The sequence below is a fragment of the Zootoca vivipara genome, chromosome 7 (assembly GCF_965207765.1).
Source record: "Zootoca vivipara chromosome 7, rZooViv2.hap1.1, whole genome shotgun sequence".
NCBI classification, from domain to species: Eukaryota; Metazoa; Chordata; class Lepidosauria; order Squamata; family Lacertidae; genus Zootoca; species Zootoca vivipara.
The window spans coordinates 60,870,867-60,898,361 of record NC_142590.1 but is presented as its reverse complement, the minus strand read 5'-3'; the positions used below and the strand labels follow the sequence as shown (position 1 = coordinate 60,898,361).

The window sequence follows — 27,495 nt, the reverse complement described above, 5'->3', positions numbered from 1 at the left end:
CATCTTGTAGATTAGAAGTGGGGAACCTGTGGCACTCTGGCTGTTGGCCAGGCTGGCTGGGACTGGATTGGACATATTCAAAGGCTACAGGCAACTCCCCAATTACCTGCGTAAATTGTTACGTTCCATGGCACCACGTTTAAGTGAAATCGCGTATATTTGAAACACCATTGAAAAAGCTTGCAAACACCCTCTTCCACCCCTGCCCTGCCCCTTTTTGTGGCCTTTTAGTGACATTTTTGGGCCACTTCTATGTTCGGCATGATGCATGTGTGTGGTTCTACACATATCAGATGCGCCTAAAACGGTTGCTGCCTGTAGTGACTAGACATAGTGGCTATGTTATGCCTCCACTGCCAGGCAGCATGTTTCTGAATGCCAGAGAATCGCAACTGTGGAAGAGTGCTGTTCCACTCGGATCCTGTTTTGGGCATCCGGATGACCACTGTGAGAACAGGATGCTTGTCTAGGTGGGCCGTTGGCCTCATCCAGCAGGCTCTTATGTTTTAATGACTTCTAGATGTTGGAGTCCAACTAGTTAGGGAAGCCTGGCTGGATGAGAGGAACTAGTGCACACCATTCACCCACCAACAAAACTACCCCATTCTTGTCATACATTCCTGTTCCTTTCATTCCAAAATCCATTTTAAGGCAACAGTTTATTAGATCAACCTACATATCAGAAAACTGTGTTCACACTTTCAATTTCTCCAAAACCTTTCAGCAGGATTGGCCAGGGAAAGCCAACACAGTGCCTTTCATATGCTGTCGGACTACAGTTCCCATCTTCCCTGGCTATTGGGTCATGCTGGCTAGGCCTGCTGGGAGTTGTAGTCCATCAGCAGCTGGAAAGTCACCACAATGAACACTCCTAGGTTAGATGGTAGGTAAAATAGGCAAGCAATGGAAAGGAAAAACCTGGCAGGTAGTGAAGCCATGGATACAGAGTGGACTATGGGAGGAGGTAGCAGACATTCAAGGAAAGCTTTGTGAGATGCTGATCAGGTGGCACCTAAGTTGCTGGGCAGAAGCAGCTAGCAGGGCAGGGTGGCACTGCAGAAACAGCCTTCCAGTAGCAACATCCGAGGAGATTCTTGAGAGTCCCATGGACTGCAAGAAGATCAAACCTATCCATTCTGAAGGAAATCAGCCCTGAGTGCTCACTGGAAGGACAGGTCCTGAAGCTGAGGCTCCAATACTTCGGCCACCTCATGAGAAGAGAAGAATCCCTGAAAAGACCCTGATGTTGGGAAAGATTGAGGGCACAAGGAGAAGGGAACGACAAAGGACAAGATGGTTGGACGGTGTTCTCGAAGCTACCAACATGAGTTTGCCCAAACTGCGGGAGGCAGTGCAAGACAGGAGTGCCTGGCGCGCTCTGGTCCATGGGGTCACGAAGAGTCGGACACGACTAAACGACTAAACAACAACAAGCAACATCACTGCCTCTTACCAGGAGCAATGGCAAGATGGGAATGCCAGATTGTCTCTGCTAGTGCACCCACCAGTGGGATGTGGAAGGATGTAGCAGACATTCAAATGAGTCTCTCATAGGTCCCATGTATGCTTCACCTAGGCCTGCTGGGAAGCAGCTACTGGCAGAGCAAGGTGGTGCTGAGGGCTGTGGCATCCGTCACTTAGCAGGAAGGGTAGGGCAGGACAACAGCCAGGTTGGGCAATGGAGATGCACTAGTGTATCCATGCCACCCTGAACTCAGTGCCACCCTGTCCTTCCACCCCTCCATCCTGGTAAGTGGCATTGATCCCTCTGCGAGGAGGCTGTTGCATGGTGCTGCTCTGCCCTTCCAGCCACTTCTGCTCATGGTAAGAAGGGAATGCAATGGCTGAAACCTTATCTTCAGGAATGGAAAATCCAGCTGTTACCCAGGCATGTCTCCAACTTTAGGCAAAAGACACAGGCTCCTTGGTAGGTGGGAAACAGGACAAAAGAAAAGCCAGTGCATTTTGGTGTTAACAAGCTGGAGGTAAATTTTAGGCGGTGTGCAAGGTTTTTTAAAAAAAAGATTAATGGAAGCTAAATCAAGTAGTTTGACCTAGCAGCTTCAGGAAATGTTCCATTGTTTAAAAATCCCTTTTTGAGATGGATGACTAAAACAGGATCCTGTGTTCCATTTAGAAGTGTATTTATTTTCCTTATAATGCATCACATCAGTGGTTCATAGATGTCATGCATGTTAACCCAAGACCCTCGGCTCAGGTCAATACGTCATTTCTGGCAGGTACCAAGAGTGCTCTGAAGCTCATGATTTTGCACTTTGCTCTATTAAATTTTTTGCTGTGCAGTTCATGAATCATCCAATACATTATGTATACTTTCCCAATTCTCAGCTGAATTGACTGTTCTCTCCATCTAATTGCCATTTCATTGACACATTCTTCCTTTTCTCACTAAAGTTGTCAACAAACATACCAAACGAAACAGTCTTGAGACTGACTTTGGAAACTCAACTGGGAACCCTTTCCTCAGCTCAAAGATTTGCCTTTTATTACCATCAGAGAGTCTTTCATTTGAGCAGTTACTTTTCTATCTCAAAATACAGCTATCATTCAAGGGCTATCTGTTCCCATTTAAGTAGTAATTTCTCTCACAATATGGTATCCAACATTTTGTAAAGGTGCAAAAAACGTTGGATTTAACAGTATTTCACTTGCCTCAGAAAGAGACATTGCTTAGATGTAACTGCCTTTGAGTAGTCATTTCCATAAAAGGAGCTGCTATCCTTTTGGAATTTATGGCCATATCTGGAAATTCAAAAAAATTGATGTAGGCCCCACCACAAAATAGCTGCTGTCGGCACCTGGCTAGTCACAAATGACAAGTAACTTGCCCAAGTGACAAAGTGCAAGGCAGAGTTTACAGCATGAGCCCTTGCAAATAAAACCACTCATTTGATCCCACAGTGGTGGGATCTTTAAAAAACAGATACATTGGGCTCATCCATACTGCTGTTTAACATGAACAGTCAGCTTCCTGTACCTCCATTGATTCTCTGTTTTCCATATGATGGTCTCCTCCAAATTACTGCCTTCCCAACTCTTCCCCCTCTCTCAGTCTGGACTTTCTTATAGTTGGGATACTCTGAAAGTGGACTTTCTTATAGTTGGGATACTCTGAAAGTGAGAGAGTATGAAAAAATCCAGATTGAGGAAAGGGGAAGAGTGGGTTGGCTGTATTTTGGAGGGCAACATCATATGGACAACAGAGAATTAACAGAAGTACAGGAAGCTTACTATCTACATTAAACAACAGGATCAGTGAGCTCAAGATCACTTGGTACCTGCCTTTGACATTCCCCCCCCCAATGTTCAAACATTATGTAAATGAATTAAGCAAACAAAGAATGACTGATTCAAATCAGTTCCTTAAATGTCCAAAGACTATTGTTCATATGAGAAAGAAAGGGGGGGAGGGAATTACTTAAGGGAGAGGCAGGGCCCTCTTAAGCATATCTGGCACCCTGGCGCCGTGGTGCGAATATCCCTCCGGTGCCCCGCCCCCACCCCGTTTCCCAGCACCCGCCGTGCGGCTGCCGCGGGTGCCACAGCACGGCACCCCCTTGCAGCCCTGCGCCCTGGCGCCCTGCGCCACCCAGCCTTGCCGTAGAGCCAGCCCTGGGGAGAGGGTGGACAGAGCAGCCCATGGCTCAACTCCAATCCTCCAACTATTATTTGAGATTAGAGATTATTTAGAGATGGAGAAATCTGACAAGTTCCCAGTTTCCCAACCTTAAATTAAGTTCTCCAAATTTCCACAGCAATTTGGATTCTTTTTTAAAAAAATTAACCCTCTTGAAAATTCACCCGCATTTTAGCACTCCTTTCTTCTAATGAACACTTTTTTTGTATACAGTTTTAACTATCATACGTATTTTTGGACAGATTAATGTACGCAAGCACGCACGCACACGTACACACACACACACACACACACACACACAAAATAACCCACATTTCCTCCTAAAAGTGCAAATAAAATCAAAACTGTTTCTCATGCCTACTCTGAATTGATGAAAAGTCTTTTCAGCCAGCTTCATAGTGCAATGATCAGTTGCAATTCCCTCCATAGTTTCACCACTGTTTGCGACACCACACCACAAAACCCTCAAAGGACAAGACATACCATTTTGGAAAACCATGCCTTTTAGTGACATCCATGCAATTTCATATAATTCCCTGGAGCACTCATTCAGTTAGAGCCTTTCCCAACGTTCATAATTAAACCAATCCAAGGGGTCATTGCTTATTCAGATTACACACTACATCTCATTAACCACGGAGAAAGGAGTATGGGGTTGGTTACTCTGTAACATGGTGCTTCGCTGTCTATACTTCCACTAAAGCCCATTTTCTTTTGCATACTGTAAGAAGACTCAAGCTTTCATTAAAACTGAATTATGACGGTATTTAAAAGAGTGAGTCAAATTTATGGTCAGGAATGTTATTACTAAATACTTCCAGCATAGGTAATTGTGTAATTATGATGGGCAGAAATGAAAGTGATGGTTCATTAGTAGAAAACGTCCATGAAATAATAATAAATAAAGCTAAATGGAAATGGTAGTAATGCAGAGCCTTCATTGGATCTCAGCCAAGGGCTTCCCTGGGCTTGCAGATTTCAAACTCTGGCTGACACTTGTAATGAGATATTCCTTAACCCTTGCAAGCTAATGTGGCCAACGTGGAGCCCAACAGCTTTCTGAAATACTTGTAGAACTCCTTAAACCAGAGACACGTTATGTTAGGGATGGAGAACCTGTGGCTCTCCAGATGTTGCTGGACTCCAAGCCCCAGTCACCATGGCCAGTGTTGAGGGATGAAAGAAGGTAATGAGGTCAATGCGGTCCATTGTGCCAACCTCTCTGCTGCCTAGCTCCTTTCCCTTCTAGTAAGCTGCATCAATGCCGGTGGTGGGAGGTCAGGTAAGCACTGGTGTTGTGGACCACAACCAAGCCTATCAATCTACAAATTTTTTAAAAAATACATAGGAAGCTGCATTACGCTGAGTCAGACAACTGGTCTATCTAGCTCAGTATTGTCAACACTGGTGGGCAGTGGCCTCCAGAGTCTGAGACAGGGGCCATTTCCAGCGCTACCTAGAGTTGTCAGAGATTGAACCTGGGGCCTTCTGTTTGCAGGTTCCGTTTGCAGAGAAGGCCCCTGTTTGTCCTCAAACTCAATGAGTTCTGGGCCTTCCCCCCAAATCCGTTTGTTTACTGTGCCAGTTGGATGCTTCCTTGTAAGGCTCTCTGTGTCTGCTGCTGCTTTTCAGCCTTTTATAATCTAATAAGCAGCATGTTGGGGTGCAAGGTGCAATACTGCGGGAGGGACTTTCAGTAAACTCTCAAACTTCTGAAGGGTTACACCCCCTCCTCAAGAACACAGTCCTAAGCATTTAAAAGAAGGAGATTGCACATGCCATCAAAGCAATCTTGACCGAAGTTGTTAATGAAGGAGATTCTGCACCATTGTGCAATAGGTACAAAGGAAATACCTTTTATAGACTTGGTAGCCCTATTCTGTATTAAAGCTAAAGCCAGACAATTGTTCAGCCTCTCATCAGCGGTGATTACGTGCACCTTCCAACCTCTTTTCTTCCTGCACTCTCTGCTGCCCACTGGCTGATCAGTGAAGAAGATAAATGCATCCAATTTCCCCACCTCATTCCCCTGCAGACATTGGGGGAAAGCTCTTCAGAGGCTCCTTTGGAATATTTGGGGCCATTGTTCAGATGACGGACAAGTTTGGCTGAAAAGTTCTGTTTCATTCTCTCAAACTACCTCTATTTTCTGAGTCACTTTGTACTTTTTGGAAATGTCCTTCCTGCTAGTTAATTTTAACTTTTGCATGTTTGACTCTCCTTTTCCACAGCATTCTTCAGGAAGTACATCAAGGGGCCGTATTACCGGTACAACCTGATGCATCCTCAATAGTTTGAGGTTAAAAGTAGTAAACCCATTTGCCTAGTCTGACATTTATCTAGCTCTTGTGTCTAATGTGCCTTCCCCAAGTTCATGAGTTTTAGCTAGAGGGCTGTCAGCCAATCTGCTTTTGAGACAATGCAGTCTGTTGCTTTCATTAATTAATTGACTGGAATATAATTTACAAGCTATTTTTAGCACTTCCACCACCATGTGTGGCACTTTACAAAGTAGCATACATAGGCAACAGGCAGGTCCTTGCCTAGAAGAGCTTGCAATCTCAAATTAGTAAACTGAGGGAAGATGAAGGCAACTAAAGGAGATGAAGGAAGATTCTAAGGATAACAAGGGGTTGGTAAAGATATTTCAAAGTGGGCCTTTATAGCACCATTGGATATTGAGAGCTTGGACCCAAGAGCCCTAGACCTTAAGCAAATACCTACTTCACAGGTCAGGATTACAAAGCCAGGAAATAAGTGCTCAGGGAATGGCTGTCTATTCTGCATGCTTCACTCACTGGCTGGGATGCTTCTCTTCCTTCTGCTATTCAAACACACAGATGGCTGCCTATTCCCAGTTAGGTATCTATCATGGTTCTATGACAGCTACTGTACTAAGATCTGCATGCACACTCTTAAAGCAAAGTCTATCTAACACCCTTTAAACATGGCGATAGAGCCTCTCTGTCTATCTTGGAAGCTATTTTGCTTTCACTGGGTTCAAAATTCCCTTTCCCATCCTTGTTATTTTTCAACTACACCCTCTCTTCTCCATCATGCAGTTAACTGTTATTCAGAAATAATAATAAAAATGCAATCCATGCAAACAGCTAATCAGACAGAGCTTTGACTCATGGGTTTTTCCTCTCCAATTATGGTTTTATGCTAGCATAAAAAACGTAAACCCATGCAAGATGGTGAATCCAGTTTGTCATAATCTCTCCTGCCTTCTGCTGCTGTGTATGTAATATTCCTGTTCTGGAAGACTCCCCACATCCTAAGTAACAGCTGGGGGGAGCAAAAATGGGGTGCTCCATTTTACATGAGTGTAAAAAAGTAATAATAATAGAGAAAAAACAAACAAACCCTGGATACAACCCATTATGACTCAGTGTTGCTGCCAAGCTATTGGTTCTGTCCAGATCTTATCAGCAATTATTTTGAGGGGCAGATAAAACCAGGTTTGTAATTAACTATCAATTTATTTTAAGAATTCGCTCATTCTTCAAACAAAATTGTCATTTAAAACTTTTCATAATACCCACTTAAAAGGCATTTCATGAGCAATTAAGCTGTACTTTTGACATGCATTTAAAAATGAGCATTAAGAATGCTTTGAAATTAACAAGATCAAGTGAATGTTCTAAAGTGCAGTGCAATCTTTTATTAAAGATTAGAGACAAAATAAATAGAGTTGTGCATTTGTTCTGTTGTGCCCTACAAGAAGGTTTAGCTACTCGTGCCATTTCAAGAAACTGAGCAAGCTGCTTTTAAAGTGGTCAATAATTTAAGCATTTAATGAAAGGAGAGGCTTTTAGGAGTACTTAGCACATAGAAATCGGGATCATAGGGGGCAGGCTAGAAGAAACTGCTTACACCCTTTATTGCACAGCTGACTGGCAAGGTAGGACAGCTGAGTCTCCACTATCTGGTAATCCCTGCCACTAAACCCCTGTGAACCCCTACAACCCTTCTCAGGGAAACAGAGGCACTTTGGCTCCAGTGGATCCAATTTGTCTCTTCTCCGTTGCTGGAACACCCTGTTTCTGGGCCTTCATAGGCTACCATTGGTGGATAATCTGGCTGTGGTAGATTGATGGCTTTCTGCAGAGCTTTCTGCAAGCATAGTGGGTGCTACTGGATGGATGTGTGCCCCCCCCCCACTGAAGCACAGCAGCTCTCTGCTACTGGGCTCCTCCACCCCACCCTTACCACCTCCAGCTGGTAGATACGATGGTTAGGATTACTCTACAATACCCCATTTTTTTTGTGTGTTTTCTGATGCTGTTCATCGTTTCCAAATACCTGCTTCAACTAAGATCATAAGAGATCTACAAGGGTGGCATTCAACTAAGTTTGACCCATTGAAATTAATCTAACTTAGTCTTTGTCAGGAGCGAATCAGCAATAAATCACATGAAGTAGGTTAACTCTTTATTAGAATAAACCAGATCTGCTCAGGAGTGCCAGATCTAATGAGAAACTCTTCTTCAATAGGTCTTGTCCCTATGAGCCACTTCTAGAGACTGAAGGTCCCTGCCTTCTCACAGCTACCTAAGTATCCTCCTCTCCCAGGTCTTTCCCAATCAACTTGAGACTCCACCAACATGTCTGCCTTTGCTCCTCCTGTTTCATACATCTTTTGGTCCTGGGAGACAAGGGGGGATGGGAGCTTACCACAGCAGGAGGGGGAAACACCTTGGCTTCTTCAGCAGCCTGACTCATCTCTGCCTCTTGGCCTCCCTCCTCTCTTCCTTCAGCTTCATATTCTGGACTTCCCTCTGCCCCAGACTCTCCTTGCTCATTAAACCCTGCTACCTCTTCAGCTTCTGACTCCTCCCCCTCCCCGGCTTCTCCCTCTCCTCCCTCTTACCACTCGTCATTGTCCCGCCACCAATCTTCTTTCCTTGGAGGTTCCCTAGCTGGTGCCTCCCAACATTCCTTTGTGTCCAGCCAGTCCATGACAGTCATTAAATGTATGTGAGGAATGACTTCCACTTGCACAGCAGGACTTCCCCCCCCCCTCTCCCTGAGTGTACCATCCCAAAATCTGCTCCAGGGTATTGGGGGGAAAACTCAGAATTGATTGAGGGGGTCTGCAGGATAGGATAGTGGAGGAAAATCCCATTGCTCAGCGGAAGTCATTCTCGAAAAGTGCTACTTTGATTGCAACCCTACTCTGAGTAAAACCTTGTTTAATGCCATCCTGCATAGCTGCCAAGTCTCCCATTTTTCACGGGAAACCCCCCATATTTAAACCCATTTCCTGCTGTTATCCCGAATAGAGAAATTCCCATAAATCCCCCGGATTTCCTACCTGCCAGGGAGGCTCCTTCTGCGCATGTCTGGACATGCGCAGAACCGATTTCGGGTGCCGCTCTGCCCATGTTTGGGCACCGGAAACCGAGCAGTGCCAGCACCGGAAGTTGCTTCTACGCATGTCCAGACATGCGTAGAAGCGACTTTCCGTGCCGCGCCGCTGCTGATCCCGGATTTTTCTTACTGGGAGTTGGAGGGTATGCCACCCTGTTTAGGTGAACATGACCACTAAGAGGTGGATGCCATTCCTGGTCATGTGAGAGGGCACAAAAGATTCATAAAACATCCCCCGCTTTTGAGACTGCAGCAGTTTGCAGTCACTCTTTAATGCAGATTACATTAGCTTGTCTAGGAAAAGGCGTTTTGATGATGTGGAAACTCTTCCAGTCAGCCTACATGCCTCTATAATCTGCAGTTTGACAGCTGCTCAATTTAAATAAGCATCTGGGATTAGACTATTTGATGCCATTCCTCTTCCAGTGTGCTAATTATTTACTAATACAGCAGCAAGGAGCATTTGATGTTGGAGGTGGTGCCTTAGTAGCTTCTGCTGTCACCATGAATTTAAGTCACCAAGGATGTAGGTATTCAGGACTTTCCCACGTCAGAATATGGAATCACAGATCTGATTGCACCTTCATATTAAAAGTTTCATATATATATATATATATATATATATATATATATATATATATATATGCTATTTATTTTAAACATCTCTAACCTATGTTTAGAGTTAACACTGTGGTCTGAACGTAGCTTACAGCATTCATTTAAAACAAAAACATCATTAAAAATCAACATTAAAACCTAGCAAAACACAGCCATTAGACTCACATAAAATATAATAACTTCAACCCAGCTGCAGGAACAACAGCACAATCCAGTTAATAGAAGCCTGATTTTGTGGTTTACGTTATGATTATTATTCATTTTTTTCTACTGATGTTTTTGCTTCTGTTTCATTAGGTATGTAGGGTTATTGTAATGTATTGTTCTTTTATAGTTTATGTTATGCTTATACTCTCTTAAAATGTTGCAAGTCAGTTAGAAACTCCTTATGTTAGTACTTTACTAATACATTGAATAAATAACAACAGATGCCACAAAATGCAGAGATTAAAATAATAGTTTTCACCTGGTATATAAATGGCAAGAGTGGAAACAGATGACAAGATAAGGAGAAGGTGTTCCACAATGGGAAATTTGACTTTCCTCTTTAAAAAATGCTTCCAGGGAACTATTCTAGCAGATTTGCATTTTCACAGATATCTGGAAACCTTAAGGAGAAACCAGCAGACCCTTTGCTTGGAAATTAAACAAAGGGTCTGCTGGTTTCTCCTTAAGGTTTCCAGACTCAAAAGAGAGCAGGGCAATTAAAGGCACAGAATTCCTGTCCTCTATTGAGTCTGGCAACCCTAGAAAACATTGTTTTGCCTAGAAAGTGTCACTTCTAAATGTGTAATGCTGTGTAGTGTACAATATATACAAGGCAGTAGGAAGCTATTTTTAAAATCATATATACCAACTCCTCGATGTACGTTTTCCATTTTCAATAGGAGGAAAATGAAAATTCCAGTTTAAAGCACAGCATGTGCAAATAGCCTCATTCATTAACTAACAATTCAAAATGCAGTTTTGAAATGTGACCCTAACTAAAACCGCCGTGAACGGAGGTGTGTTCACTGAAGATCACAATGTTGTAACCACCTTGATGCATTCTGTTAGTTCTGGTGCTATTTCAGACCTTTCTGTGAAATGGCATCTTACATTTTAGCCACAGCTTGATAATCCACCAGGTGACTTTTTTCAGTGACAATAGGATAATTGCAGGATGGGATGGGGCAGGGTGAGGCAGGGTAGAGAATAGCCTTGTTCTGGCAGAAAGAGCTGTTTAATGTGTCTTATAGCTCAGTTGGCTGGAGCATGGTTTTGATAATGCCAAGGTTGCAGGTTCAGCTGCATATTCCTGCATTGCAGGGATGCTTCTCCAACTCTAGGATTCTATGAAATGAGGCAAGATTGAATGTACGTGAGGGATGAGCCCAACAGATTCCACATGAAAAACGCTTATGCCCCTGTGGAGATGGCAGTACCGAATCGGTGGTGCATGCCCTTCTGGCTTTCACTCTTGAGGAATGAGATTATCATCCCTCTTTTATTGTCCATTCCAGGTCACCCAACCACTGCCACAGAGTCCTTTCTCTTGGCAGATCAAGATGAGCAGGTGACAGCAAAGGTGGCAAGGTTTTTAGCTGGGGCAATCAGAATAAGATCCACTATTTGACTATTGATTCAATACCCTAAATTGTTGTTGTTGTTGTTTAGTCATTTAGTCATGTCCAACTCTTCGTGACCCCATGGACCATAGCACGCCAGGCACTCCTGTCTTCCACTGCCTCCTGCAGTTTGGTCAAACTCATGTTTGTAGCTTCGAGAACACTGTCCAACCATCTCATCCTCTGTCGTCCCCTTCTCCTTGTGCCCTCCATCTTTCCCAACATCAGGGTCTTTTTCAGGGAGTCTTCTCTTCTCATGATGTGGCCAAAGTATTGGAGCCTCAGCTTCAGGATCTGTCCTTCCAGTGAGCACTCAAATGTATTTTATATAATTGACTTTTTATTTCTATTCTTTGTATATTGTATTGTTGTTTTATTGCTATGGCCAATGACTGATGCAAATAAAGATTCATTCATTCATTCATTCAGATAGTCAAAAGTGTTGTTTTTATATAAAAAAACACCCTAAGACAAAAAGTTCCCAATAATGTTTGTTTGCTTGCTTGCTTGCTTGCTTGCTTGCTTGCTTATTTGAAAGAATTTTATCTTACTCTTCCATCAAGAAAGGTTCCACAGAGACAAAGAGGAAGAGGATTAAAATACAGTTACCATGAATGGGAAGAAGAGGACAATTGCAAAGACTGAAGATGGTGGTGCGAACTTGGGTATTTCTCAAATATTTTGAAACATTTCCCTATGAAATTCTGAACATAACTGATGCTTAATATTATCCGTTTCTGGGAAGGGCCCTAAAGCATCAGCAGTAAAGCATCTTCTTTATACACAAACGGTCCTAGTTTTTACACACACACACACCCTGCTTGTCCAGGTAAGGCTGGGAATTGTCTCCAACCTGAAACCCTGGAGATCTGCTGGCAGTCAGAGTAGACAATACTGAGCTAGATGGAACACTGGTATAAGGCAGTTCTCTATGTTTCATTCTGTAGTGGATTTGAGCCCCATGTTGGGCAAACATTTCCTGCATTACAGAGGGTTGGATGTGATGACACTCATGGTTCTTCCCAACAATACAGTTCTATGATTGTATAATTATATGGTATTTATCTCCACACTAGTTTATTCCAAGCTGCCCCTCAATTTGTGGACCTTTGTGCATTTTCCTCTCTATTCATGTGCGTTGCTTCTTCTTCTGCACTTGAAGGATGAGAATTGTGTTTAATAATGCTAAGTGTGTGTGCAGTTGCACCCATATGCACACCAAATCATTTTATTCAATGTGATAAGAGGGAAGAGAATACTGTGGTGTCTTTGCAGGGAGATGTTCAGTAAGTGGTGTGTGTGTGTGTGTGTGTGTGTGTGTGTGTGTGTGTGTGTGCAAGATTAAAACTTAACCTCTCTCCTCTTCCCTCAAATGAAAATGAACTGAATGGATGGGCAAAGTGGTGAATAGGTGTTGTGTCCATATTCAGGGTTTTCTCCCCTAAATATAAAAGAAAGAAAGAAATCCTGTGAAAAGGAAGGTGGTGATTGTGAGGTCATGTGCTGATTGACTGATAATTTAAAGACAAAGGAAATAGGCTTCAAGTCAAGTGCCAAAGATGGGGGTCAATGCACTTGTTCAAACCTAAGCGAGTCTTAGGAAGCTTAGTGTTTCTTTAACAAACTGCTTACTTTCATGCTGATCAGGAATCATCAATTATGAGAAAGTGCTGACTTCATTGGCTCCTTCCTCTGTATTTCATTGGCAGGATTGCTCAGAAATTAGCTGATAAAGATATACAGAGTGCTATCCAACATTAGTCATGCTCAGAGTAGATCCACTAAAATCAATAGGTCTACTCTGGAGTGTAGTCCCAAAACAGCTGGAGGGCTGAGTTTGGGGATGCCTGCCTTAGTATAACTCGTAAGCAATATTGGTATTATTATTTATCTATTTGCATATCTATTCTCTGAGTGGCTATTCCCTAATCAGCTTCTGGAACTATATGAAGAAAGAGAACATCCATCTAAACACACACAAAAAGTTTATGGGTGAGTCTAATAGGGCACCCCTCAGATATGCAGATGACACAACCTTGATGGCAGAAAGTGAGGAGGAATTAAAGAACCTTTTAATGAGGGTGAAAGAGGAGAGCACAAAATATGGTCTGAAGCTCAACATCAAAAAAACCAAGATCATGGCCACTGGTCCCATCACCTCCTGGCAAATAGAAGGGGAAGAAATGGAAGCAGTGAGAGATTTTACTTTCTTGGGCTCCTTGATCACTGCAGATGGTGACAGCAGTCACAAAATTAAAAGACGCCTGCTTCTTGGGAGAAAAGCAATGACAAACATAGACAGCATCTTAAAAAGCAGAGACATCACCTTGTCAACAAAGGTCCGTATAGTTAAAGCTATGGTTTTCCCAGTAGTGATGTATGGAAGTGAGAGCTGGACCATAAAGAAGGCTGATCGCCGAAGAATTGATGCTTTTGAATTATGGTGCTGGAGGAGACTCTTGAGAGTCCCATGGACTGCAAGAAGATCAAACCTATCCATTCTTAAGGAAATCAGCCCTGAGTGCTCACTGGAAGGACAGATCGTGAAGCTGAGGCTCCAATACTTTGGCCACCTCATGAGAAGAGAAGACTCCCTGGAAAAGACCCTGATGTTGGGAAAGATGGAGGGCACTAGGAGAAGGGGACAACAGAGGACGAGATGGTTGGACAGTGTTCTCGAAGCTATGAACATGAGTTTGACCGAACTGCAGGAGGCAGTGGAAGACAGGAGTGCCTGGCGTGCTTTGGTCCATGGGGTCACGAAGAGTCGGACATGACTAAACAACTAAACAACAACAACAACAATAGGCTACCAACTAAAACAATGAACATTGAATGGCAATCCATGAGCTTGCATACCATAGTTCCATAAGGACAAACCACACAAGCCAGGAAAGTTTTCTTGGCCACCACACAAAGCCCATTTAGAAGATTGTGGCTCTCTCTCTCTCCTCAATTCACAAATGAGCCTGCTAAATGCTGCTTGTCTCCTTTGCATCCTTCTGTCAAGTTCTGCCAGCCTCTTACAGCTCTCAGTAAAGGATTCTGGCCAGCTTAGCTCAATTTGTTCATTAGATCTGGCAACCAGGCTAGGAAGCAAAAAAGAGCTTGAGATAATAGCAGGTGCTCAGAGATGTGCAAAATGCTGAAGAGTCTCGGGTGCTCAATGAGCCAGAAAGAGCTTCTGAAATCCATGCAGGAACCACACAGCTGCCTCAGCAGAGCAGCTGCCCTGCAGAATGACATTCAGAGACTTAGGAGAGGAGCTGGTTGTATGAGCGAGGTGGCTGGGTACCTAAGGCACACGGGATAAAGAAAAAAGAGCGACAACATATCCACTGAGAATAGCTCCAGACTGCTTTTCAGAAAACCTAGGTTTTCTCCTAGAGGGATACAATGCAGTTCATATTTTTCAAGTGTGACAAAATTTCCCATTTCCCATTTGGCAAAAATTATTCTGAATTCTGAGCCTATAATTTTTATTGCTTGCAGTCCTTCCAGATTTTTTTTTTAATCCTCTGCAATTTAACAAGCATCCTCTCTGTTTTCCCATCCAACTCACACTTTTGTCTTTTTTTGGGGGGGGGGATAACACCTAATGCTATTGTTACAGCCTTATTAAATTGACACAGCTCTTTAGGTGTAATCTTTCATTAATTCTCTAACAGTTCCTAATTTGCTCTTATTTACTGATGAGTTAAATGCAGTATACAAATTTTGCTTTTAAAAAACCCAACAAATAAGTGCTAAACTGTATTCGAAGGCACATTCAATGTAAGCTACAACTGCTTATCTCTATTTCGCCTCTCACATTTCAGCCATGTTAAGTGGGTTCCAGTGGCAAACCGAAGCATTTTAGCTTTCCCAAACCTTTGGTTTGTAGGAGTATGAAACTCCTAATATTGTTTTCAGATATGGTAAAGGTAAAGGGACCCCTGACTATTAGGTCCAGTCGTGACCGACTCTGGGGTTGCGCGCTCATCTCGCATTATTGGCCGAGGGAGCCGGCGTATAGCTTCCAGGTCATGTGGCCAGCATGACAAAGCCGCTTCTGGCAAACCAGAGCAGCACATGGAAATGCTGTTTACCTTCCCGCTGTAGCGGTTCCTATTTATCTACTTGCATTTTGACGTGCTTTCGAACTGCTAGGTTGGCAGGAGCTGGGACCAAGCAATGGGAGCTCACCTCGTCACAGGGATTCAAACCACCGACCTTCTGATCAGCAAGCCCTAGGCTCAGTGGTTTAACCCACAGCGCCACCTTGTTTTCAGATATGGTAGGTACTGTAATTGAATGAAATAACGGATTTTCGTTAAGTCTTTGTTGTGCTTTGGTATTGTATGGTTTTAATGTGTTGCATCCCACCCTGTGGCCTTTTGGTGGAAGGCAGGATACAAGCAATGAATATAAATGAAGAAAGAAATGGTTTATGAACCATGCATGAGCATCAGAGTCGGGCACGATCCCACTTGGAGCTTCATGCCAAGCTTGTATTAAGTCTGAGTTGGTTTCCTGTTACACTCAAAAGAGGGGACTCTGGCTAAAATCCGTTAACAAACCAGGATAATAAACCAGCATATCAGTGGAGAAGCTTCATAAACATGGGTTATGTGTTTATGATGATGAGAAACTTCATCTCTCACCTGGCCTTTGTGTGTTATTAAAGTTCTTTTGGAGCACATTCTTTCTCTTATTATGTTCATACAACCAACACAACGGAGTCCATTTATCTTATGTTTTCCCCTAAGTACCACTCAGCATGAAGTTGAAAATGGAGAAGAGTAGGTCTCTTTTTCTTTGATGGTCTGCTGCACAAGAATAACAACCCTCTCTCCCCTTACAAATTGACAGTCTCCAGATGGGCAGAGCGTGCTTATCATTCATGTTCCACAAGCAGCTCAATCATGTTTGAGGTTCCTAAGTAAGTAGCCTGGGGTGTGTGGATGACTGCCTCAGGGGTTGCTGGGAGCAGCCACCAAGTATTTTTTGAAGGGAGCAGTGCCTGAGGACAGTGGAGCATTAGCTGATTCTCAGGAGGAAAAGTGATTGAGAGTAGCAAGTTTATACCATCTCACTTCTGCTCCTGCAATAAAAATGTTTTCGTTCACACCCATTTTAATATTTTCTACTCTTTCAGGGGTTGTCTACCGGCAAGTGACCGGCAAAAACCAGAGAGGAAAACCAAAGCCTTGGTTTACTATGTGTGTGAGGCAACGCTTAGGAAGCTCTTGGGCGGTACGCAACTAACATGCCCCACCTGCACAAGGATTTCCTCTTGTACAGCTGGACATTCCTCTCTCTCCTCCCCCTGTGCATGCTCCACACCCTCCTCAGAGCTGTTTCGGAGCGATAGGGAAATCTTTGCACTGAGAGAGCATTCGCTTGGTACTACAGTGGTACCTCGGGTTACGAACTTAATTCGTTCTGGAGGTCAGTTCTTAACCCGAAACTTTTTCTTAACCTGAGGTGTGCTTTTGCTTATGGGGCCTCCTGATTTCTGTTCTCATCCTGGGGCAAAGTTCTCAACCCAAGGTACTACTTCCAGGTTAGCGGAGTTTTTAACCCGAAGCATTTGTAACCCAAGGTACCACTGTATATTGTAACCAGCAATGTTACAATGAAGTTTAGAGGCTAGATCCGGGTAGCAAAAGATCAGACTTCCACACAATATTCAGGAGGCTGCTAAGGGCCATGAATTTCAAGCAGCATCTTGGGAAAGTGGAATGAGCTGGAAACTCATCTCATTCACTCCCAAAAATTATATTGGAAGACACACACCAATTCTGCCAATCTCCCATTTCCAGGCCTGCCTGCCTCCCTAAACCCTGAACCAAGGATTCTTTCCATACTCCAGAATGCAAGACATCTAACCAACTACATCAGGCTCAGAAATGACCCCACACCACATTCCTAGCCACATGCCAGACAACCCTTCAGTTCTTTCTTTCCCATCCTCTCCAGGGTACAGTCTTTTAAGAGAGGCTGTAAGAATGTATACAAATTTGCCACGGTTAATAAAGTTACGTATCCTGCTCTATGCTTGTAGTCGGGTGTACTCATGCAGCTGCAAACACTAGGGTTTTTTATGCTTCCTAGTGAAAGAAAGCAACTTTTTGATCATTAGCAGAGCTTTTTAGCCAAGACTCTTAGCCAGGCAAAGAACGGCAATCCTTCCCTTTCTCCTTAACTTTAAGATAGCACTGAAAAGCTTTTACATTTAGTGAAGTGACAAAACTCCTTTGTTCTGGGGCTCTTCAAGAGGCTCTAGCAAGCTTTAATTTGGCAGTAGAGAATGAATTAGATTTTTATCATGTTGAGGCACCCTGACAACAAAAACTTCCAAAAGAAGTCAAAAACAGAACTCTACCATTGAAAACTTTTTTTTCAAAAGAATGCATCTATTTTGTTTCAGAATCCCACAAATTCAAGCTAATGAAAACTCCTTAGAACGGATCTTCCCGTCTCCTTGGCAGATGAATTCTGAACAGCAGGTGAAGTTTGGTGTATAGAAGGGCTTTGGTCAGTATGCAGTTAACACACAGTTTTAGGTTCCCACTGGGATGGTAAAATCTATGTCTGGCAAGTAGCTACTTCACTTTAAGGAAGACTTTGTTTTGTGAACAGATTAGCAGGACTTGGATAAATTTACCAGTATAAGAGGAAGTAGAGATAATTGGTAAGAAGAGTAGAACTTGGTAACTTAGAATACGCAGGAGAGAAAAGAAAGGACACCAGAGTAGGAGAGGAAGGGAAGTCCTTAGGTGTTTTGTGTTGTGTCCTTATTTGGTGGTGGTTTGGTTTGCATTTTTCTCCTCTTAATCTTTACTTATTGTTTTTGAAGTCTATGTAAAAATGCAAATAAAAATTGTTATAAAAAATAAAATAAAAAAGACTTTGCTTTAAAAATAGATAAATCACAAAACAACTATCATGTGCTTAGTAGATGCAATATCTCCAACTTTACATGCTTACAGGAAAGCCCAGCTGAGAACATAATGCCGTTTTCAGGACATGCCAGCACCCAGGAAGGCTGAAAGTAAGGCTGGAGAGATGAATCGCGGAATGAAAGGAAAAAAACACAAACACATTTGGCCACCATGAAAGTAAGATGAACACAATAAAAACGCTGCATCCCACCCAGCAGAAATACACCGGAATTTCCTTTCCCCTTCGAAATCTTTTCAAATGCAATTTCTAAAATGAATGAACGTTCATGAAAATTCATGAAGAAGAAATGAACCTCTAGAAATGAATGGGAGAAATAAATGAAAATCTATCCTTTCCTTTGTCGTAGGAAACTAACAAGAGACATTGCATTGCTGCCCATACATCCTAAGCTGTGAACCTGCTCTAGCAGTGGGAGAGCAGTCCTCTTCCAGCCGTGCTGAATGTCCAAATGTGTAGAAGTCTGTTCGGATTAAATTTCAAATGTGTTAGTCCATCCCCATAAGAAGAGTCTGCAGGATCAGGCCAGTGTTCTCACAATGGCCACCCAGATGCCTGTGGCAAACCCTCAGGGAGGCCCTGAGCACTTTCCTGTGGTTTCCAGCAACTAATATTCAGAATCATTACTGTGGTCAACTAGGGGGACAGAGCTAGTAGCCATTGATAGGCTTATCCTCCATGAATCTGTCTAATTCTCTTTTAAAGTCATCCATGTTGGTGGCCATCACTGCCTCATGTAGGAGTGAGTTCCATAGTATAATGATAATGATGTGAAACTAATCCTTCACTGACTTCTGGCACTGGTTGCTACCACACAGGAATCTGACTAAAATGAGTTATTGTTGTATGCTTTATCCAAGCGGTAATGACACAGAACACATACAGGACTTTTTTGTTTTTGCAGGGAGAGAGAGAGAGAGAGAGAGAGAGAGAAATTGTTTCAGTTTTGTACAATTGCACATGTTCAACCCAATAATTTAACTGGATGCTTGTTTTTTTTAATAAAAAAGTGCAGTTGAATTTAGCTAAGTTGGTTTTCTCTTATCCTTAATCGTTCATGTAGTTCAATAAATTCAGCCACACAAAAAATCAATAATGGAAAACAAAACACACAAACAAATCAAATTGGATAGATATACATCTGTGCAGATGTCCATGGTTGTTTGAAATGGGGAAGTATACTGACCTATAACCTAGCCAACACAGCAGCAGCAGCAAAGAAAATATTCTAATACAGTGCAGAGCTTCAAAATACCAGTTTCAAAAAAACCACAGAAGGGGAGAGTGCTCTTTTGCTCAGGTGCTCTTTTGCAAGCTTCCTACAGGCATCTGGTTGACTCTTGTGAAAAAACAATGCTGGACTAGAAGATGGGTCATTGGTCTAATCCAGCAGGCTCTTCTTATCATATAAAAAAATGTAGGCATTGCGCATGCGGAGGTCACAGCCTTTCTACATTACTGCTGAACCGTAAGGTAACAAATTTGGCCAAAACGTTCCATGCCCATCAGGGAGGGATCAGGCATTTTAAAATTTCCAAAAACCACATCTTTCACACCTAAAATAATGATTAAACACAAAAAGTGGCGCCCAAATTAGACGTCACCACCAGAAGCTCTGAAAACTCCAGCAGCATCCAATAGAAAGGCAGATCGCACGCTGCCGCCTCCAAAGCTGCGCTGCCAGATAACATCACAAAATTCCACAGCAACCAACTGAAAACAGTCCTTTGCAGCAACAAGGCCCAGCTTTTTCAATAGGCTGCAGGGAAAACTAGTAGGCCACACCATTCAATAGGCCGCAGGCAAAAACAAACAGAATATGGGCCTTTCACAGGGTGGGGGAATCACAGGGATGAGGCACAACAATGGGAGAGGGGGAAAACACATAGCCATGGGGGGGAGGTAGGACCCTGAGTCAGCCAAAGCAGTCGGGGGTGGGGACATTTTCAGGAACACAAGTTGGTGGGGGGAGTCTTATTTTTGAAACTTACAGTAGGGGAGTCAGGGTTGGGACAGGGCAGGTGAGGGGACTCTGAAGGGAGACTCTGAAGGTCAATTTAACATACAAAGGTCCATTTAACACAAAACCCCACAGCAATGCATGGCTGGGCCAGCTAGTGTTCTTATATAATGACAGCTGTGTAGCCCCGCCCTTGTATCAAAGTTGGCACAAAGGGGTGGAGTGGGGTGATAACGACCTGGTCCATTGGGTCAAAAGGGTTCCACACTCCTGATTTTGGATAAACAACTTGTTAACTAAGTCCAGGATGAACCAATGACTCTCCTAGCCATGCAGGGAGGCCCAAAGGGATGAGTGTAGATGCTGGGAAATTTGGCAGGAACCCAAAAGTGGCTGAAATAGTTAGAGCTATAAACCTTGACATTTCCCATTCCCACATTGCACCATTATAGAACTAAATTCATAGAGCTTTGGTAAAGCTCTCCACTTAAAGCATTTAAAGCATCCCACAAATAACACAACATGTCAGCCATGATACTTTACAATTCTATGATTCTTCCCCAATGAATGAAATGTGGAGGGATAGGCCAAAGTCTTCCATAAGTTAAGATGGAAGACCTAAGTAGTAGCTTTCCTAGCAGCACCTGCTGCAAATCTGAAGGTCTGAAAATAGTAGCTGACAGGAACAAAAAATAAACTGTCAGTCATAACAACTTAAGGTTAAGATTAGCTGAACTGTGCATTTCCTCACTTTTTAGAGCTTAAGCTGAAGAGGGCTTTTAACCTCAAACAGCTTAGTGTAAGTGAATCTGAAGTTTCTCTTGAAAGTTTCTGCATATGGTGACTTAACTTTTGATGAAGATGGCACAGAAAAGCTCCATTTCCAGACATCTTATCTCCCCCCCCCTGCTTAATAAGGGAGGCAGAGGTGTATGAAATGACTCGATAATGAAAGGTTAGAGTGACACTCAAAAGTAAAGAGTGTATGATAAAACTTATAAGATATCGTAACACAGATCAAACAAAGAGTTGTCAATATGAACAGGTAGACGTTATACATTAGGAGAGTAACTGTGAACAATGAGATAGAAAGCCATTCCTATAGTTTAATTAACTGTGGCTAATTAAAGTGAAAATGAAGGCTTCTTGTGGCTTTGTAGGAGAGGGGGTGCATGAATCCAAGAATTACTGTGGCTTGTTCACGTTGAACTAAACCGTGGTTTAGCAAACCACACGTGGTGTGAGATATCTCAATTCTCAAGCTATCTTCAACTTCCAGCAAGAGCCCTTATTTTCTTTTCCTTGACCCAAGTAAATTACTGTCCCTATTTTTGCTTTTTGGGGGGAGGCCTTCTTAAAATGTTAATGCATGCTGTTCGATATATGATTCTTAGGGTCAGCTCCCTCCCCATCCCTTAAAGCGGAGGGAAGCACTGCTCTAATCCCCAATACACCACCTGGGTCCACCTGCCAAGATAAGTTGGAGATATATTAGTGGTGGGGGCGGGGAAAAACCTCTGTCTAAGTAGCACTGCAGGGGCAGGATACCTTGCCCAAGGGCCCCTCAAACTTGTTGCCAGGCCTGGGGATTGAGATGAAGTGAATGGTAGCAATTTAGGATCATTATATTTAGTATAAATGAGTACAGTAATACATTGGATCTTGAACGTCTTGGCTGCAAAACAAATCGGCTCCTGAACGATCAAAACTCAGAAGTGAGTGCTCCAGTTTTCAAAGAATTTTCAGAAGCCAAACATCTGGTGCGGCTTCCGATTGGCACCAGGACGCTCCTGCAGCCAATCAGAAGCCGCATTTGGGTTTCCGAACATTTTGGAAGTCAGAGTTAATAGTTATTTGTTACTTGGTGTGTTGAGTTCATCAACCTTTGCAATAACTGTTATTGACTACAAAATGACAAATATCTGTACTGCTGAATGCATTTTTATTATTCTGTACCTAAATATTACCCTTGAAAATAAATATAAATATACAAAAAAATTGCATAAAGTCTCTGTCTGGGGATAAAGACAATTCTAGTCTACATCCATTTATCCCAAGGCACTTTAGAAACATGGAAGAGAAACCAATTTGCAGGGTTGGGAGCTGAAACTAACTGTGTCTAACATGAGAAGGGATGTTGCTAACCCCAACATGTTTTCTCTGTAGTAACATTTTGCTGGGAGAGTTTCACAGGGAAAATGGCTGTTTACAATAATTATTGTTATGATTTGAACTCATTCTTTTCAATTATTAAGATTTATTTTAAAAGCTCCACGAACACATGGCTGTTATTAAATTACTAAGAAGTTCAATGAACAACTTGTAAAGAAAGAAAAACAATGTTGCAAATCAAATTTCAATACACAATGAGATGAGAATTTCCGATTTACAATTCCTAATTTTGTAGGAATTTCTGCTATTTTTCAGTGTATCATAGCAGACAGGTAAGATGATATCTGAATCTCAGGATGAAATGAATATCTTCCCATCTGATTCTTTTCACTTATTTAGCATGCATGTGAAGAAACAAACTTTGAGGAAAATTTATACCGGTGGTGGGAAGCATGTATCCTTTAGAGCAGTGTTTCTCAACCAGTGTGCCTCCAGATGTTTTGGGACTACAACTCCCATCATTCCTGACCACTGGTCTTGCTAGCTAGGGATGATGGGAGTTGTAGTCCCAAAACATCTGGAGGCACACTGGTTGAGGAACACTGCTTTAGAGAGAGAAAAGAAGCAAAGAATTAACTATGGTTCTTGAAACTAAAGGAAATTACTGCTGCTCTGGAGGGAGGGAGGGAGGGAGGGAGGGAGGGAGGGAGGGAGGGAGGGAGGGAGGGAGGAGAGAGAGAGAGAGAGAGAGAGAGAGAGAAGGCAGCACATTTTTTAAAGGTCTATATGGGTAACAATGTGGAAAACAATAAGCCTCTTTCCATATTGTACTTTTTTTGGTAAGTCTGCAAAGGATCCATCATCAGTGACAACACAGGCAATAGCCAGTAGGTGCTCATCTCCATCACAGTAATGCTTGTACTTCACGGTGGGGGATTTCTGAAGATTGCAGGAACCTTCTCATTCTGCTAAACTAAGTGGTCATAAACAAATATCTTGTGTTAGTTAATGCCTTGGTCTAAGACTGAAACAGGGGAGAGAATTTCTTAGAAAGCGAGAGGCATTTGAAATTTAAGCCGTCTGTCATCACTGCCAGCTTCCCAACATCTCTTCCTGCAGCAAATTGGGCTTGTTCCAGGCTACCTTCTCTGAAAGATACATAGACCATGCTTCATCTGTAGCTGTAATAACAAACGGAGAACAGGCTGTGCAGAGCACAGAATCGATAGGCAGTGTAAACAGGTGACACAGAGAGAAGATTGGGCCATAAAGAATAGGTATGAAACTGCTCTGATTCCCTATGCTGGAGTGGGTGCTGCCAGGGCACGCTATTTATCCTGCTGCCAGATCATTCTTCTGTGGCTAATTGCATTTTCCCACCTGCTAATGAGCTCCAGATCTCCGGCAAGGAGCCATAAAAAACCAAGGAGCCCCAAGCCACACCAGGATAAAAATAAAAGAAAAAAAGTGGGTCAGCAGTGGCATAAGAAAATTAGGCACCTGGCATGACAGTGGAGCAGAGGCCGCCTTTTCCCAGGGAAGGGAAGTTAAGCAGTCAGCAAAATTTATTCCTAGAGAGCTAGCATGCTAATTTTGGGCAGCTCGAGACCACGTTTACTCCAGCTCCTGCAGACAGAACAACATGGATCCATAAAATCAGGAACACTTTATTTCCCTGTGCAAACTTTATTGCACAGATAGTCTGCTGTAGTTTTGCAAGGAACATTACGAAAAGTACACATAACCAGCGTAAAGAGGGGTTTTGATTCACAACGGAAGATAAGCTGTTACACAGCACTATGACAATTTAAAGAATTATTTGGCAGATAGATGAGTAGAATATGATAAAAGTAGAAGCTTAACTTAAACAAAATCATGTGCTGGTTTTCATCTGCTCTTTGTGTTATCTGCTAGTTGTATAATTAATGGGTGGTATTTGACAAAGTCATGCTCAGACCAGACCCACTGACATCAGCTCCTTAGAAATGCCAGCTCTACTTCAGCATAATAAGATGACTTGGGCTGCATACGCACAATGTTTTATTCTGCAATCACTGGTGGCCAAGTACTTTTTTCCTACATAATCCACACACAATCTAGATCTATTGCATATTTCTTACCCCTGAAATGAGCTTTTTGGGAAACTGGTTTCATTCAAAAAATAAAAGCTCATTGCAGACTGAGTATGCACTACTCTTCAGTGTGTCCATTTGAAAAAAGCTGTTGGGTCCCCCAGCAATGGAGACAGTGTATCCACACTTGCCCAGTGATGTTGTGGGTGGGTGATACCAAGATTGCAATCACCACTCTTTTCTTCATTCACCTGGGGCACATGGAGGGAGGAAAATGGGGGAGGAATAACCTAATCAAAGGGTTTTCAAATACATTTTGATGGGGGGAGGGATCTGAGTCAAGAAGTGCCTTGCAAAATCCAGAGAAGTGTGAAATCTGAAGGATAAGCTACATCCTGATCTGTATATTAGTAGTCCAAGAGACTCTCAAGGAACCAACACACACTTCACCTTAAGGACAGATTATGCCCCCAAATGCATAATACCTAGACTAATACAAGTGACGCTTGAGGTTTGGGAGATTGCTAGTTTTTGGAAGTGTTTTGAGGATGGAAGAGTGATGTGAAGCTGAAATGCGAACCGAAAGACCCAATGAGAGAATCCATAAAAGCAAAAGTTCCTGGTCCCCCCACATCCACTTTCATTTGTGTATACCACCCAATGTGATGACACCCTGCTTATTAAGTAGACTTTTGGAGAGGAAGAGTTATCTGTTAACTATTGCTTTGTGGATACCTGGAATTCCAAGCTTCTCTGTCATCCTCAATTTAGTGTCACCCATGGATATTATATTTTTGAGGAACCATTCTGCAACATCATGGAGTTTCTGCAGTTACCTGGGCACCTAATTCTCCAGTACAGTTCCAAATGGTTGTGTTAACTAAGAGAGAGTGGAGATCTGCCAACAGTTTATCTTTAACCACGGCTTCTTCTAGGAGACAAGAGTACTCAATAACTACTTTTAATTGGAAGAACTTTAGGGGGTTTGTTAAAACAAGTAAAATAGGTACTGCTGGACCGCCAGATTGGCTGTTTCCTTTGAAAGGAACATACTGTGATTTGTAAAAGGGATATATTCAGCTTAAATCTGTAGCCTATGATGCCAGAATTGAAAAACATAGTGTAATGGAACCTCATACCATGACAATGGGTACAATTAACAAGCAAATTGATCCTCTAATTTGGAATGCCATGACTTTAAATTATATAGAATATCCAGTTGTGGGATCCCATGTGCTTAAATTGAATCAGCCTCAAGAGATTATTATTTTGCAGCCTCAACATTCTATAATCCTGGCCCAACTGCACTGGCTGCGAATTCTCCAGGCACAATTATGGTAAAAGTGCTTGTTTTGACCTATAAAGCCTTAAACAGCTCAGGACTGCAATTCCTCAAGAATGTCTCTGACCAGACCCTGCAACTATAATCTAAGGGCCTTCTTTGTGTACCAAGAAAAGTTCAAAGGATGGCAACACAGAACGGGCCTTTTCTGTACCTTTGCTACATATCTTTAAAAGGTAAAGGGACCCCTGACCATTAGGTCCAGTCATGACCAACTCTGGGGTTGCGGCGCTCATCTCACTTTACTGGCCGAGGGAGCCGGCGTACAGCTTCTGGGTCATGTGGCCAGCATGACTAAGCCGCTTCTGGGCGAACCAGAGCAGCACACAGAAATGATGTTTACTTTCCCACTGTGGCGGTACTTGCACTTTGACATGCTTTCGAACTGCTAGGTTGGCAGGAGCAGGGACCGAGCAACGGGAGCTCACCCCGTCGCGGGGATTCGAACCACCGACCTTCTGATCGGCAAGCCCTAGGCTCAGTGGTTTAACCCACAGCGCCACCCACGTCCCTACTACATATCTTTAGGCACCCGGAAAAAGCATTCCTCTTCTCCCAGGCCTTTGGCTAATTAAACAATCTAGGGCTTCTTAAACTGTGGTGGGGGGGTATTGTTTTCGTTTGTTATAATGGTATGTGTTTTTATGTTTTTTATATTGTAAACTGCCCTGCAAACTTTGGATGAAGGGCAGTACAATGGTACCTCTGGTTAAGAACTTAATTCGTTCCGGAGGTCCGTTCTTAACCTGAAACCATTCTTAGCCTGAGGTACCACTTTAGCTAATGGGGCCTCCCACTGCCACCATGCCGCCACCATGCAATTTCTGTTCTCATCCTGAAGCAAAGTTCTTAACCTGAGATACTATTTCTGGGTTAGCAGAGTCTGTAACCTGAAGCGTTTGTAACCGGAAGCATTTGTAACCTGAGGTACCACTGTAGAAAGTTAATAAATAAATAAATAAGATAAATAAGAGATGCAGATCAAGTGGTTCATATTTGCAAAAAAAAAAAAAAACCAAATTCTTGAAACATCCCTAGTCAGGAGGAGTATATTCATGGTCACACATTGGGGCATAGGTGGTAATGGTCAGATGACAGTGGGATTGAGTTATCTTGTTAGTGGCAGCTAACGTTCTACAAAACTCCAGTGATCTGCATGCGGCTTTCATTTCATATTATGCATCTGTGCAAAGAGAGGATCCTGCTCTAGAGAGCATGTATAATGAGAGTAATAGTTTTTTTCTTCTCCTGCAACTGCCCCCCTTTCCGTTTCTTGCTGAGCTGGAAGAAACCTCCTATCAGTTCTATCTGAGAAGGCAAATCAGAGTGTTTAATGCTGAGCAGCAGGAAACCCTTTGAGAGCCTGGGACAATTTCCTGCATTGTATGTGTGAGGGACAGGGGATATCGCGAAGTCCCTCCCCTCCTGAGTTCAAGCCAATCCCCGAGCACAGGGGAAAGCAGAGAGAGTTCCGATTCCAGTGGGGAAGCAGGAAGTCGTGTCCGAGGCTCAGGCAAGGTAGAGGAGCCAGGGTCCCAGGTGGGACAGGAAGGGGCGAATAAGGGCGGGAGACCCATCCCCCCAACTCCGGAATTACGCAGAAAGAGGAGGGGAAAGAGGATGGGTCTGCCAAAGCTTTTGTGTTGGAGAAAGACGCGCCAAAAGCCATTCGGAGGTTCTGAAACCGACTGACCACATCACTCCATGTAAATAGCAATGACTTTAGCACTGTAAATACGCAGCACCAATAAAAGAATAAAATGCAGAGCTGCGTAGCGTCGTTACTCTGAAGTAGCCCACTCCGGCCA

General features: G+C 42.9%; 1 protein-coding gene across 4 annotated transcripts in view; it reads right to left on the bottom strand.

Moving 5' to 3' along the window:
- TAFA3 (TAFA chemokine like family member 3) overlaps positions 1-27,495 on the bottom strand; it is a 96,580-nt gene that overhangs the window by 19,875 nt on the left and 49,210 nt on the right. The gene's annotated exons all lie outside the window — the stretch shown is intronic.